Source organism: Mercenaria mercenaria, chromosome 11 (genome assembly GCF_021730395.1).
Source record: "Mercenaria mercenaria strain notata chromosome 11, MADL_Memer_1, whole genome shotgun sequence".
Taxonomy (NCBI): Eukaryota; Metazoa; Mollusca; class Bivalvia; order Venerida; family Veneridae; genus Mercenaria; species Mercenaria mercenaria.
Window position 1 is genome coordinate 15,377,455 of NC_069371.1, and position 16,549 is coordinate 15,394,003.

At 37.9% G+C, this 16,549-nt stretch overlaps 1 protein-coding gene across 1 annotated transcript in view; it reads right to left on the reverse strand.

Moving 5' to 3' along the window:
- LOC123532002 (uncharacterized) overlaps positions 1 to 16,549 on the reverse strand; it is a 116,230-nt gene that overhangs the window by 9,758 nt on the left and 89,923 nt on the right. The gene's annotated exons all lie outside the window — the stretch shown is intronic.

Consider the following 16,549-nt stretch of genomic DNA (forward strand, 5'->3'; position numbering starts at 1 on the left):
TCAGTACCTGTTACGAGAATGGCTATCAGATATGTAGAATTGAACACCATCAACCACTATAATGATTTTTAACATATTTTTAAAAGAGCCCCTTCAAGGGTATGGTAAATCTGCCAATCTACAAGCGGGCTCAGAGAATAATTCTATTTGCCTAATAAGCACTCTTTTACCTTTGTGTCAAACACGTTCTGGCGAACTGACCGGATTTGACAATTCCAAAGTTGAACTGATTGGGGACATTGCAAAAAGGGTGGCTGCCAGCAAACAGAATGTCATTTATATCTTCAGCTTGAATATCAGAACACGAATTTTTGTAATTCACAGTAAATCAGAAATATTAGGTAACTTGGGACACATTGTCGACCCCTTATCACTTTTGGGAGACATTCAGCAGCTTTGTTAAAGTTGGCTGTATTAATTAATGAAAACACCATTGCAAAACTTTGTACGTATTTTAAATATAAAGTAGGTCTAGACCCTAATGAAATCCATGCAATCAAATGAAAATGGCCCATTATGTCATTTTTGCATCACTACCTTTTCAGTGTTTATTTACAGCCTTCATCTGGCATAAAATATGTATCAAAAATAATGTTACATTAATTATGCGAATTAGACAATGCGTATCTTCATGGACATTCCTGCATTTCCTGAGACAATTAAACTCCTTAAGCGTTATATTGTGCTTTCCATGACAACTTTGCTAAAAACAAAGTTCAGAACAAGTTCAACTTATGTTTGCTATACAACATAAAAATTAATATGTACACTATTTACATACTGTTATGCAGTGTCAAGATTTTCAGGTTACATGTATATACTACAAAAAAAAGAGTAGAAAGCACCTGCCATCATCTCCATCTGGTCCGCGCGCAAGTTTTCGGATTGACCTACTTAGCTGGTATATAAACGAGCTTGATCTCAAAATCGGATTGACCTACTTGCAAAACAAGACCGACGCGCGAACCGGATGGAAATAAGTCAGGTGCGCGCAAGGCTGTGAATGTAATTTTTCCAAAGTTTACACAATATTTAATACATCTAATATTGCATATTGAATAATTTATCTTTATTTTTTATATATTTACATATTTCTACTTCTTTAATACTGTATTTGTCATGCTAAAGTCAAAAACCAGAATTAAGCTATATCATATTTATAAGTACATGTACTTAATATCCTAGAATTTATTTATTGTTTTAATTATTTTACTTATACGAAATATGAATAATAAGTACTTATAATATATCTTCTTAAGGACAAATTAATAACAAAATAAACAGGGAAAGACATACTGCATGTAAATAAATGTGACTAAAAAGAAATTTTTACTTCATTTTAAGTCTTAGTTAAAAGTATATATTTTTAATTTTTAACCTAAGTAATAGAATATCATAACAATGCCGGTTTTGTTATAATAAGTTAATAATGAATTGTATTAGGTATGTGACTACCAGTGGTGCTAAAGGATGTAAGACAGTTCACACAATCCCCGCACCACATGGAAACATATTAAAGGAAAAGAAATATTCAAAATTATCAATTATCATATAAATCAATATGTGATGTTTTATCATCTTGAATATTATCATGGCATAATAATGCAGATTTTATTGTAATAAATTTACTGTGTGTTTATATATGAAAATAAAAGATAATATTAGATTTTATCTGTTAGCCTGCAATCCAGAATGAATTTCTTTAGACCTTTAAAAATAGGGGTACTTAAAGATTTGGCAGGGTCCAGTATATTTTTAGTGCTATAGTCAATTTTTAATTGTATAAAGATTTTCTGAAATTCTAATCTTTGACTATAAAATTCTGAGCACTCCAAAAATAGATGATCTGTGGTATATTTAATGCCACATTTTTCACAGTTAGGACCTGCGCCTTTTACAAACTGGCCTGCACTACCAGGTAATAATGTGGTGCCTAGCCTTAGCCGTGTAATAACCTTGTCTATCCTGTTATGGCTAGAGAATTTAATAGGACGGCTAAAACCCACCTTGGTCTTAATATGTCTGTGACTAGATATTTCTTTGTCATAGGCATTTTGCCATTTTTGGACAATAGAACTTCTAATTTGTGAATAGACCTCGGTGGGTGCTAGGTCAATATTCTCAGTAACATATTTGTGATCCAGGCCTGACTTGGCCGCCATCTCTGCTCTTTCATTACCAGCTATACCTATATGTGCTGGACACCATACCAAGGTAACCTGTAGACCTGCGTTCAGGCAGTCATTATATATTCTTATAATTTCAGATAAAAGTTCTGGTCTCGACCGACTATTATTTGATTTCAGCGAGATCAGTGATGAAAGTGAATCAGAAAAAAATTGCTGCCTTGTTAGGTTTATTATCTAAAATCCAGCACATTGCTTTTTTAATAGCTAGTAACTCTGCAGTATAGATGGATATTTTATCTGTTAACCTATCACTTATTTGAACATTTTTTGATGGAATCACTAAACCCATAGCTACTTTGCCAGAATCAGGACTTTTTGACCCATCTGTAAATATATGAAGATAATCACTGTAATTTTTATCAATATAAATCTGTGTTTCTGTTTTTGCGAGGCCATTTGCAAATCAGATTTCGTTATTTTTTCTGTTAATGAAATATCTATAACTGGCAAGTCAAGAGTCCATGGCGGAACCAAATTAGGCCTGTGATCAGCCACCTTAATATCTTTAACACCACAACTTTCAGTAATTTCTTGGGCCATGGCCCCAAAAGGTAACATTGGAATTTTTTGTTTGGCCTGAATAAAATAGCCTTTACCTATAATATCATTTACTGGATTGCTAGGCCTAGTTTTTACCCTAGTACAATATCTGCCAATCTGTTCAGTCCGCCTAAGCCTGAGGGGTGGAATACCCGCCTCAATCTCTAGAGCATGAGCAGGGGTGGAGTGAAGGGCTTTAAGGGCTAACCTCAGGGCTTTATTCTGAATTGTATCTAGCTTAGTAAGTAGATACTCTTTAGCACAAGAATAGATTTGCGCACCATAATCTATTTTTGAACGTATTAATGACTTATACAGAAGTAAGAGGCTGTTTTTATCTGATCCAAAATCTGTGCCTCTTAACATTCTCATAATGTTTAAGTCTTTATTACACCTTTTGTGTTTAACTGGCCCACCGGTTGAGACGGGTATTGTCTGTTCAGCCACTGACATGATTTTTCCTGATATATTATAGCAGAAATTATCAATATCATCACTGTAGACATCCTCTAAAGTAATGCTTTTGCATAATTCATGAAAAGTAGACCAATCTGCCTTTTCAAAGATGAATTTTTGCATATTATTATTTTTATCATTTTCAGAAATTTTGGATCCTATACTCATGTAAAGTGGGAAGTGGTCTGACCCTAGATTATCATTAATTACTCCCCATGTCAAAGAAGCCGAAATCCGTGATGTGGCCAGGGTAAGGTCAATACAAGAGGATGTACCTTGCCCTTTATCTAACCTAGTTGGGGTGCCATCATTCATTAATACTAAATTGTGTTGTTCTACCCAATGCCAAATTTCCCTCCCCCTCTTATTGGTATAAGATGACCCCCAATATTCATGATAAGCATTAAAGTCGCCTGTTATCACACAGTCCTGTAGTTTATTATCTACAGTTATCTGTGAAGTTATCTTTTCTAATGATAACAGGTCACAACCCCTGGCATATAAATTGACCAAATATAGGGGTGCACCTTCAGTGTAAAGTTTTACAGCTAATAATTCAAAGACCACTTCCCCATTTTGATTTAAGGGGTTATCTGCAGTGATGACTTCATAATTTATACTGTTTTTAATGTAAATAACCAGACCACCTGCTGCCAAATAACCACTTGCAGGATTTCCTGTAAAATATTTGAATTCCCCATTATACCCAGGAATATTTTTAATAATATTGTTTTTTAATTTTGTTTCTTGGATGCACAGGATGTCTATCTGGGGGTTATTATCTATTAATTGTTTTATTTCTGTATGATATGCCCCAGTAAGACCCTGTGCATTATGACAAAAAATATTAAGGTTTCTATTAATGTTGAACATTTACACCCCTCATCTTAGACTGGACCTGAACAGTTGGAGCTTTAATTAATTTGGAAACAGTCTGCCGTCCCTGTTTTAATTTCCTAGGTGTAGTAGGGGGTTTATAACCGCCTCCTATCACCCCTGTACTGCTAGGGACCACAACTCTATGTACAGTCTTTTTAGTTCTGCTATCAAACACCTCCCCCTTACTATTATTAACTTTAAAAAAACACGTCCAGTTGAGTTTTTATATAATTTTCTAACATATTATTGGACGGTTTTGATTTACTTAGTAGCATAGACTTTATTGCTTTGGTCAAATCATCATATGTTGTTTTAATAGTTTTGTTGTTTTGACCTATTTTATTTATATTGTCTATGATTTTGACTTTAAACATATTATCTGTTATAGACGTTTGAGCTGATCTATCAGCTCTGTCTGTTCTGTTTGACCCAATAATACTATTATCTTGGGGGAGGTGTCTAGCTTGACTCTTAGTTGGTGTAACCTTCATAGCCACTAGTCCTGATATGGACATATTTGTATAGTTATGATCACTTTTATGTTCTATAGTGTGGCTATGATTTGATATTTTTGACCTACTATCTTGGAAAAGTGATGAATGTATAGAGACCATAGAGTCCTCCCCAGTGACGTCAAATTGGCCCCCATCACTGACGGTAGATTCCTCTGACCCTGTCGCCACCGACGAAGGGTCATGCGTCACTGAAGATGGCTCCATGACCTTTCCGGGAGTTGAGGAACTTTGTCTACTTTCAGTTTGAGCCTTGATATTATCGGACTTGTTCGAATCCGGCATCGGTTGGACCGGACCCCTCCCCTCATTCTCACCCACCTCCCTAGGGTGTATGGGTGAGCATGAGGGGGATGGACCCGGCATTTCCCTAGTTTCACGGGCCTGATTTCTTTCTTCTTGTAACAATAATTCCTCCTCCCTTTTAAGTACTATTTCCGCTTTTCCCATGTAAGACCTCTTTCTTTAGCAATATAGGTAATACAGGTGGCCTTAAAATATTCAAAGCACCCTCTGTATCCTGCAAAATGTTCCTCACCACAGTTAACACACTTTATTCTATCAGATGAGCAATTTTTGATGTTGTGGCCCCCGGCACATTTGCTACATTTTATTTCACCTTTACACCTTTTAGAAATATGCCCAAACTTTTGACAAATAAAACACCTTGTTGGCGGCTGTACATATCTTTCTGTTTTATATATAATATGTGTGTCACTATACCTAATATACAGTGGACACGCTCCACTAAATGTCAACTTCACAGCATTAGATGGTTTTTTTTAGACTTGTTCATTAACCTATTTGCACTCACTAAACATGCCCCTTTATTTCTGTCGAAATTTAATGATTTGGTAAATTCACTCATATTTTCACCCAACGGTACTCCATGTATGACGACATCATAGGTGCAGATGTCCCCAGGCAAAAATTTCACCACATCCACCCCCATGATTTCTACACAAGGCCCATTAAGTGCTGTACTCAGGGCCTCTGCCGACACAAACTCCAACATGACGCTACCATTTGCTAGTGGGGTAACTTTCTGTATGTTTTGAAATGTTCTATCTATTTCTCTTGCTAAATTTTTAACATTGATATTATCTATCAAAACCTGATTTCTACCCTTCAACACACAGATATATTTTGCCGTATTTAGCTTAACCCTGTGATTTTCACTGGGATCTAACGTATCTCCCAATATACGGGATAAATCTAGTGGGTGCCTACCCGGCCCCTTTCTCAGTACCTTAGACATACTATGTGACTATATTATATTTGTCAAATTTAAAAGGGACGTATATTATACACATGAAGCACACATATAACTGAGTCGGAACCAGCCGATCATGTAAATACTTTGTTATATACAATAGAATGACAAGAATGACACACCTCAAGCAGGTAAACAAACCCAACCACACACAACCGATTTGTAATAAATTTGGTATATCAAAAAAGAAGCATGTCTGGTTTATATATATGTTAAAATTTAGAAACACTCTACAATATATCAAGATCAAAATTGAAAGGGAGGAATGGAAACGTTGCTGTTCTGTGGGCTCTATTGCAGGTGTAGTGGGTGGGGTGTGTAGCGCTGTCGAAGACCAAGCTGGTACCCTGTAACAGTTAATAGCCGTTCTTGCACTATTTACACAGTTTATATACACAGTTTATATTGTCCAGTTGTCTGGTGAATAACACTATACATCAAATTGTCTATATGTAGTATATATAGCGTATTAGTTGCCAAGTATTTGTTATAGAAAATTTGTGGTGTTTGTTTATTTACATCGGAAACGGATGTACGCCACTCTTTATCCATTTAGAATACAGATTAATACCGTCGTTTCTAAATATAAAATAGCCAATCAGAAGGCAGGAAAAACGAACCAATGAAACATCTCCAATAAAGTCGTTTTGACCAATGAAAACGTCGAAATTTTAACCAATCGAAAAATTCGTCGGGTCCTCTTTTTGGAAAATAAAAGGCCATCCAATGTTTTCCTGATCCCTGGCTCGTGTCTGTATTCGAAATGACGTATTGTCCTGTACGTATTTGAAGTTGGTCCACAGCGCATATTGTCACAGGGTACTCTTTTAACATTTCCTCGAGCTCGTAGTTATTCATTTTAAAATGTATATGTGTTCCAATCCATAGTATCTTGGGTCATGCTTTCGCGATATTTCTTACGTCGTGGGCTGTCTAAATCACGACTCAAAGGTGTGTCCATTTTATCCCTATGCCGCTTCAGATCACTATGCTTTCGTGACCGTCTTATTTCCGACCTAGCAATATCAACCGCTTGGGCTAAGGGTGTCACAACTCATCAAATAGGTCTTTTCTAAGCGCAATGGCTTGTCGAATAGATTCTTTGACAGTCATACCGTGCTGACTTCTTAGTTTCTTAGTCGACTGTAGAATCTGCTGCTGAGTAGGATCGTTTTGTAGCTCATAAAAGTCAATTAGAAATCGGACATAATTTTGTCTCAGTCTCTTTCTTAGTTGAGGCAGCACGTCATTAGCGGTGCGACGGTAAGCTTCTTCAAAAGAGAGCCCTTGTTCCGTATAGATGTTAACTTTAGCTCTAAATTGTTCTTTAATAGATTGTCTGAGAGGATCCTGAAAACGCTTATCCCAAATCTCACGACGTGATCGCTCTTCTATAATCTCAACTTTTCTACATTTACCGGGAGGTCCCTTGATCAAAGATCGTTTCTTTACAAAGCTTGTATCATTATTCCTATTTTCTGTTTCATCATCACTATCATCTTCATTATCATCATGGTCATCATAATCCTCCACCTCATCTTCATCCTTGTCATCATTTTTGTCCAATAAGTATTCTTCTCCATTGAAATAGGAGGAGGAGGAGGAGGGAGAGGAGGTGGTGTCGGTATATACAGTAACTCGTGGCACCTTCAGTCATGGTTAAACTTACTTTTGACTTATATGCGTGTGATCCCTGAGTGACCAATCAGAATTTAAACAAATTTACTGAATTGACTCAAGATGAAGTGAAAAATCTCATCAATGAATTGAATACTACGTCTTCAGAGTTAGATATTTTGCCAGCATGTATTCTGAAATCACATGTAGATGAACTTCTCTCTAGTATCACTAAATTGGTGAATCTCTCATTACAACAAGGTGTTTTCCCTGTGAAATACAAACAAGCAGTTGTTAGACTTCTGCTAAAAAAGCAGGTCTTGAACTAGAGCTTTCCAATTATCGTCCTGTGAGTAATTTATGATTTCTATCAAAACTTATTGAGAAAGATGTTCTTTACAGATTAAACAAACATGTAAATCAAAACAATCTTTTGCCTAAGAACCAGTCTGCATATAGGAAACACTACTCCTGTGAATCTGCGCTACTTCGGTTGGTCAATGATCTTCTAAGTGGTATGGAGAAAAAGGAAGTCACGGCCCTTATTGCGATTGACTAAAGTGCGGCATTTGTCGACCACGACATTCTTCTAGATGTCGTAAAAGCACAATATGGCGTCTGTGATACAGCTCCTCAATGGGTAGACTCCTATTTAAGGCCTCGAACTTGTAAGATTAATATCAACAATGTATATTCATCAGACCGCAATCTTGAATGCAGTGTGCCCCAGGGCAGTTGCCTTGGGCCGTGGCTGTATCTCACCTATGCTGGAACTCTTTTTGATGTCATTCTAAAATCCATATTAGTCTACGGTTTTGCTGATGATCATATAGCAAATAAGAGCATTCGTCCCACATCTGTTTCCGTAGAACCACAAGCGATCGGAGACCTTGAAAGTGTTATACTTTAACGTTTACCCAGGTCATTATGATATCTAGCATTCCATCTTTCATGTATATTCGTATATTTCAGTTTATACATGAAATACCTTAACCGGTCACACAGGTATACGCGTGACATATAGTTGACCTTGGTCAAACATATATTCAGAAAGAAGTTAATAATAACTATGTCCTCATGTCTAGACAGTCAAAGGTCACATAATTGATATAAAACCCATAGACCACGGTACTGTGGCGCGCACTGTTAGATAGATACTTGTAGAGTATACACATTATTTTCCCAGCCACCAATTCTGCGTCAGGGTGTGCTGTATTGAAAGACATTTTGGGACTATTTTACTATTAACTGTTTCATCTAGTTTGACTTGTATATACGTTAATACAGAGAGAGGCTCGCGTGTGATTATTTCTGCATATTCTAGTTAACAATTAATACATTATATAAAGCTGACAGTGTGTTTGTTTATTTTCCATTTCTTCTCGTTTCACATACATATGAGCTCTTGATTACCCACCAAAGACACAACGCGAAGGAACAATATTCTATACGATCACGTAACACCAGCCGTAGGGTAACAAGACTCGTTTTGGTGCCGTGACCAGGATTACGTAATCATTACAAGAACTGTGATGGACACAAAATTACGTAATTAACAAACAGTTTCATTAGTGTCAGTGATTCGGGAGGAATATTGGACTAATTACAGACCATCTTCACGTAAGTTAGATTTTATTGCTTGAATTTCTAGAATGGCGCAAGCTAACCAACAAGCACCGTTACAACAGGGTCTAAACGGGATAGAAAATGAAATGCAAACTCTTAATATGATGGGGGCACGGGAATAGATAGCATCATATCACCTTATGAGGGTGATCCTTCTAAATTCAGGCAGTGGATGAAGGAAATGGACAAGTATGCCATACTTGTCTCCGCAAATCAAGTAAGAAGAAAAATGATTGCTTACCAGAGCAGTAAGGGTGCTGTTTCAGATTTTATTCAAAGGTATCTAGAAACAAACCCTACACACACTTGGGATCAATTAAGAACTGAACTCAGAAATAGATTCAGTGAAATCACTGACCCTCAACACGCATTACGCCTGTTGCGTGATGTGCGGCAAGGCAAACATGAAAATGTTACGGTCTATGCCGAATCCTTATTAGCCCTGGCAAAAGAGGCTTTCACAGGTCAGCCAGGTGGTTTAGCAGCGGTAGAAACGCAGCTAATAGGTTTCTTCATTGATGGCCTCGCCCATGACTATCTAAAATTCAAGGTCATGCGCGAAAACCCCCAAACGTTACAGGCAGCCGTTCAGTCGGCAAATCAAGAACAAAATTTAAGGAAGAGGTTCTCACTCAGATCTGGGAGAGATTATGGTCACTTTGATAGGCGACCCTCACAAACAGCTCAAAGGCATGAGGAGCCTATGGAAATAGATCATGTACGCCCCACCCGTAGATGTCAGCTATGCAACCGAAAAGGTCACACGGCGAGATATTGTCGTGTACAAAGAGCCCTACCTAATACTGTTAATGCAGTACAATACAAGCAAAGGTTAAACAGAAATGCAGACATTGAGTGCTGGCACTGTGGTCAGAAAGGACATATTCGTATAAGGTGCCCTCAGTTACAAAACACAAATAGACACGCACGACAAAACACACAGCAGCCAAAATACTCACAAAATACACAACAAGCAACCTCACATTTAAACTAACACGCTCCTCACGCTTTGAAGCCGGCTTGGGGAGCTCTAGACAACATAAGCAACATAATTCAAAAATTACATATCAAGTTAATATAGCAGGCAATCCAAATTCATGTTTAGTTAAGATAGGCAAAAATAAATACAGAGCTCTAGTAGATAGCGGAAGTGAGGTAACACTTATTCATAAACGAGTTTACGACTCGCTACCTTTTGAAACAAAATTATCTAAAAAGATCAATATTAATTTGCAGTCAGTCAATGGAGGTCAATTAAAAGTTTTAGGTCAAGTAAATATTCCATTTTACATTGGCGGAACAAAATTAAATCACAATTTCTATGTAGTATCTGATATGACCAAAAATGTTATTTTAGGAAAAGATTGGATGTTTAAATTTGGCGTTCGTATTTACTGCGACTTACACCGTCTTCGTATAGGTAAAACTTATGTGCCTTTAGAATCTGACATACATATTCATTCGATTGCTAGGTTGCACAAAAAGGTTATATTAAAGCCACAAACTGCATACCAATGTATAGGTAAACTTAAGAAAGATCCTAATTTTCCCCCGGCAACATACGAAATTTCACCAGTAACAGAAGGTTTTATAAGCACTGAACCGGGACTTTTGGTAACTACCTGTGTGGTTAATGTCCGTAAAGATAGGAAATTCCCGCTTGTAATTGTAAACAGCACAAACAAGACGATTTGCCTGAAGAAAAATTGTATTGTCGCAAAAGCTGAGAAAGTTAATGAGGTGGATATAATTACATTTGAAAATCAGCAAAATCAATCTTGTGAACCTGACAAAACAAAGTTTATGTCTGAATTCGCTCCGGGCGATATCAACTGTCCAGGTAAATATGCAAAATTGATTGAACCGTTGATAAAACAAAACACTGATTTATTCGCAAAGAGCGATATGGATTTAGGCCAGACTGATTCGGTTACGATGAAAATAGACACTGGTGATGCTAGCCCTATAAAAGCGAAGTCATACTTTACCCCTTTGAAAAATAGACCCATTATTGAAAAAGCAGTTAAGGATATGTTGAAGGCAGGTATTATTGAACGCTCTCGTTCACCTTGGTCTTCAGGAGTCGTTCTAGTCAATAAGAAAGATAATACTAAGCGATTCTGCGTGGACTACCGCCCCTTGAATTTTGTCTCCAAGAGAAACTCGTGGCCCCTCCCTAGAATAGATGAAATGCTAGCACGACTCGGGAACGGAAAATTCTTTACGACACTGGACTTGAAAAGTGGTTACTGGCAGGTCATGATGGATCCTAAGGATAAAGAAAAGACAGCATTTCAAACGCCCTTAGGCCTATTTGCCTTCCGTAAAATGCCCTTCGGCCTTTGTAATGCCCCCGGGGTGTTCCAAGAGCTTATGTCAATAGTTCTGCAAGACTGCGAAACATTCGCAATGGCCTATTTAGACGACATAATTATTGTGTCTCCTACACTTGAATCTCATTTAGAACACATAAGCACTGTATTTAATCGCTTAAGGCAGCACAACCTTAAACTTAAGCTAAGCAAGTGCAGCTTTATGCAACCAGAAACAAACTATTTAGGCTTTGTTGTCAGTGAAAAGGGTATAAAACCTGATCCTGAAAAAGTAAAAGTAATACGCAACTTGCCCACACCGGCTTGTGTGCGTGAAGTGAGATCATTCATCGGATGATAGGTTACTACAGAAGAATGATCCCTGCATTTTCACGCATGGCTGAACCCCTAATTGCACTCACACGCAAATACGCCAGATTTAATTGGACTCCAGAATGTCAACAAAGTTTTCAAGCCCTAAAAAATGACCTTACCGCTATTCCACATCTTGCTTACCCTGATGTTACGAAAGGTTACGTAATATATACCGATGCGTCGGATATCAGCATCGGGGCAGTCTTGGTGCAAACTTGTGACCCAGAAGACAGCATTCTGCCAAATGTGCCTTGCGAAAGGCCAATACACTTTTTGTCTCACAAATTAAGCCGCTCTCAGCAGCGATACTCCACGATAGAGAAGGAGGCCCTGGCATTGAAAATTGGGCTTGAATCTTTTGATGGGTACATTAGAAACGCTCCAGTGATTTGCCGGACAGACCATAAACCACTAGTCCATCTACTTAGCTCACCAATGACCAATAAGAAAGTTCAAATGTGGGCGTTAGCTATTTCAGGCTATGATGTGAAAATTGAATACATCAGTGGGCGTGAAAACACATGTGCTGACATGCTATCCCGCATGCCACACCCTCCTCTCAGTCCTGAGGAAGAGGCGGCAATTGACCGCTATGTTGACATTAACGATAATACATTCCAGGTCAATGTTATTAACACCAACTTGATCAATCCAAAGGAATTTGTAAGTTATGTCCCAAATCAGCCCGAGGATGTTGCAAAACCAATTTTAGACCAAACAGACATAGACATGTCGAAAGAGCAATTAAAGGACGAATCGTTCAATCAGATAAGAAAGCAATTACGAGTTCATGACCCAGCCAAAGCTATGAACAAATACGTAGTTTTGGATGATATCTTATATTATATCTCTGACCCAGACGGTGAACCCGTCCTCAGGCTATGTGTCCCATCCCACCTGCGAACCGCAGTACTTAAACAATATCACGAGCTAGGTCATCAGGGTGCGGACAAGTGTTACGACGCTATCAAGCGGAAATATTTCTGGTCCAACTTGTACAAACATGTACTTGAATATGTTTCAAAGTGTGTAGTCTGTCAAATGAGATCGCAAAGCACACAAAAACCTCCGCTACAGGACACAGAAATACCTAACTACCCCTTTTCTAAAGTCAGTGTAGACATAACCGGCCCACTACCTCAGACGTTGGCTGGAAACAGATATATACTAGCCTTTGTTGATTGGCTTACAGGCTATGCCGAAGTGTTCCCAATTAAGAATAAGACTGCAGAAACAGTCGCTCAAATAATTATTGAGGAGATTTTCCCTCGATACGGAGCAATGAAAACACTTCTTAGTGATAACGGAGGAGAATTTGTGAATGAAGTAATGGATTACGTAACTAAAGAATTAAACATACCAAAAATTGAAACAAGTTTTTATTCTCCAAATGCTAATGGTAAGGTTGAAAGATTCAACAGGAGTCTAAAAGATATTCTGTCCAAAACAACAGAACCACAAAACTGGGATGTAGGTCTGCAAGCTGCTGTAGCAAGCTATCGCTTCAGCCCTTGCGAAACTACAGGTTTTTCCCCGTTCTTCCTTATGTATGGTCGTGACCCTCAGTTACCTCTTGACAACTTGCTCCGCCCGCGCAGGCGATACATGGGTGAACAAGAACATAAAATTGCCCTTGAGCAACAACACAAAGCATTCAGAGTTACTTATCAAAACATGAAAAAGGCTAAACGGAAGCAGGCAGAATATGCAAACCGTAATGCCACAGAGGTTACCTTAGATGTAGGCCAGGCAGTATTTCTAAAGAATAATGCCAGGAAAAGCAAACTTGATCATAGGTACACACCATATTATCGCATTGTTGAGAAAAAGACCCCGCTCACTTTTGTACTAAGGCATGTACTTGATGGTACCACCGTCCATGCTCATGCTCGAAACATAAAAGCGGCCAATATAGATGAATGGGAAGCACCCAAGGTCAATATTGATAAAAGAACTAGGAAATCAACGTACGCAGTACCCCCCTCAGACTCTGAATCCAACGCAGATAGCGACAATTCTATGTCAGACTCACAAACAGTCCCCAAAAAGGTGACAAATAGGTTACGTCGCGAAAGAACTGATTCGTCTGCTAGCTCTGATAGTGACCCACCACTAGCAGAAATTCAAAGAAAACTACGTAGAAAAAGACTACGGGAACAGTTATCGTCCTCTGATAGCACTGATAGTGAATCCGAGCTAACTAAGCTTAAAAAACAAGTGCAATCTAAACGCAATAAATCAATAACTAATGTCCCGACCGATACACCATACTCTTCAGAAAATGAAAACTCTACATGCGAATCTCCCATGGAGGTTAACATGTTAAATGATCCGGAAATTAAACCTTCACTGCCACAGTGTAAAACTACTGCTGAAATAGGACAGGTAAAATCGCCTGGAGGTGACATTAAGACAGCCTGTTCAAATTGCACGAACCAGTCGTCCGACGTAAATGACAAAAATGCTCAGGTCAAGACCATACTTGACGCTCTAGCTAAAATGTTGTAGAAAGGCTTCAGTTTATTTTGTATATATTTATGATTTCATTTTGCATTTGACTCACAGGTCAAAGTAAGACAATGGCGTTTATATACATAAGAGTATATAGCCACAATTATTGTAATTTTAGTGGTCAATTTCGACTGCAATGTATAAACTTTATACAGCATTGTAATGACATTATTTACGAATATACTGCCTTAGGCGAATTAACTTGTGAAGACGGCCGCGGATTGTCATTGATATCTTGACTAAAAATCAACATAGACCAGTTTATGTTAAATTCACTGTATAATGATGTCCTTGTGAAACCAATAGTTGACAAAACAATTCGTTTGTCGTTTCAGGTCATCATTATGATTATTCAGATATATATTGCACTTTTGCTTGTCGTATTTCCCGAAGCCAATACTATCACGTTAAGAGATAACGTGGTGTTTATGAAAAGTAATCAGGTTACTTTCACCCGTAGTGCATGGAAATTAGCACTCACCCTAGACTTAGATCCCTATGACCAATTTATCACTAACATTTCTGAAGATGCTGATAAGATCGAAAGAACTATTAGGCAAACCATATTAAAATATGACGCTATTAAAACAAATCCGAACTTCGTGCTTACACTAAAAAGTTTAGAACAGGAACTGAGTCGACTTAAGTACACTTACTTAAAATTGCGCTCTAAATTCAATAACAACAAATTCATTAGGAATAAGCGATCATTGCTTCCATTTATTGGCTCATTATTTCACGGATTATTTGGCGTGAGCACGGATGATCAAATAAATGCTGTTAGGCGAAATGTTGCAAAACTGGCAGGAACTCAGGAAACAATTCTGCATGTACTCGATGAAAGTTTAACAGTACTCAATGTTACGAAACAAGGTGTGTCTGAAAATCGTGAAACAATTAATCAAATCCTTACATCCATGGAACAGTTACACACAGATTTGTCTAATTTCGAAGAAAATATTCACAAAGAATTAGTTAAATTCACAGAATTTGTACAAACATACCTTCAACTATCAAACCTGATTCAAAACTTCAAGGAACTAATTTCACGTGGCCTTAGCTTGTATGAACACCTTGAAATACAGTTAGATGCCGTTGCACTGTCTCATCTCGCACCATCAATTATTGAGCCAGTTTCACTCGCATCAATACTATCTGAAATTCGATCTAATTTACCGCCAATGTTACAACTACCGTATGATGAAAACACTCAACTGTGGTCTTATTACCAAAATATGCTCTGTACTGGAATGTTAGTGGCCAACAAAATTATTATTATTTTACATGTCCCTGTACTTGAACAATATGAACGGTTTAACATATATAAAGTGATAAACATGCCCATCGCAATACAAAGTAACAGCTCTCAAGCACCAAACACACAAACACTACTTGCAAAATACCAACTTGAGGGCACAGGAATTGCATTTAATACAGATATGACACGATATGCCGTTCTGACTGACAGTGAACTGGCCAGCTGCTCAAATAAGGCCCTAGGTTACTGCGAGGTAAAGTCCGCCCTGTACTCCATACAAATATCAAAACAATGTATGGTTCATTTATATTTACAAAATCGTAAGGAGATAAATACTTATTGCAACAGGATAGTCATGCCAAATGTTCGCCTACCACTTGCGACGCAAATAACCCCAGGTATTTGGTTATTTATCACTGACCATGCAGTAAGGTTATCTCTCACTTGTCAAGATGTTAAAGGTGTAACTTCGAGTCCATTGATTCTATCACCGCCTGCGGGCATCACTAAGTTACAACGAGGTTGTATAGCGAAAGGTGATTACCTTACTTTAACGGCTCACTCTAGCTTTGACCTTCATCGACAAATAACAGACGAAACAGTTCGTCTTATAACCTCAAGTTTTAATATCAGTACAGAGATTCTGTGGGGTGATTTTGTATCAAAATTACCAAACTTTACAAAACAGGAACTACCTGAACACCTTAAGAGTCTACCAGAGATTCCAATGCCCTCCTTAATAAATGAATTAGCAAATTTAAGACAGGTCGAAATGCCTGAAGAGGGAGGATTGCCTTTCTGGGTTTATGTTGCAATAATCTTAGTAGTACTTTTAATTTTGGGGATCAGTATGTTCATATTTTGCAAATTTGTTAACCTTAAGGTACGTAAGGGTTGGCTTCGCCGAAATTCTGGAAGTAAAGGCAATAATAAATCTGACTACATGGTTGCTTGGAAGAAAGCGGATGCTGCCGACCCCTCGGCTAAGGAAAATATCCTGA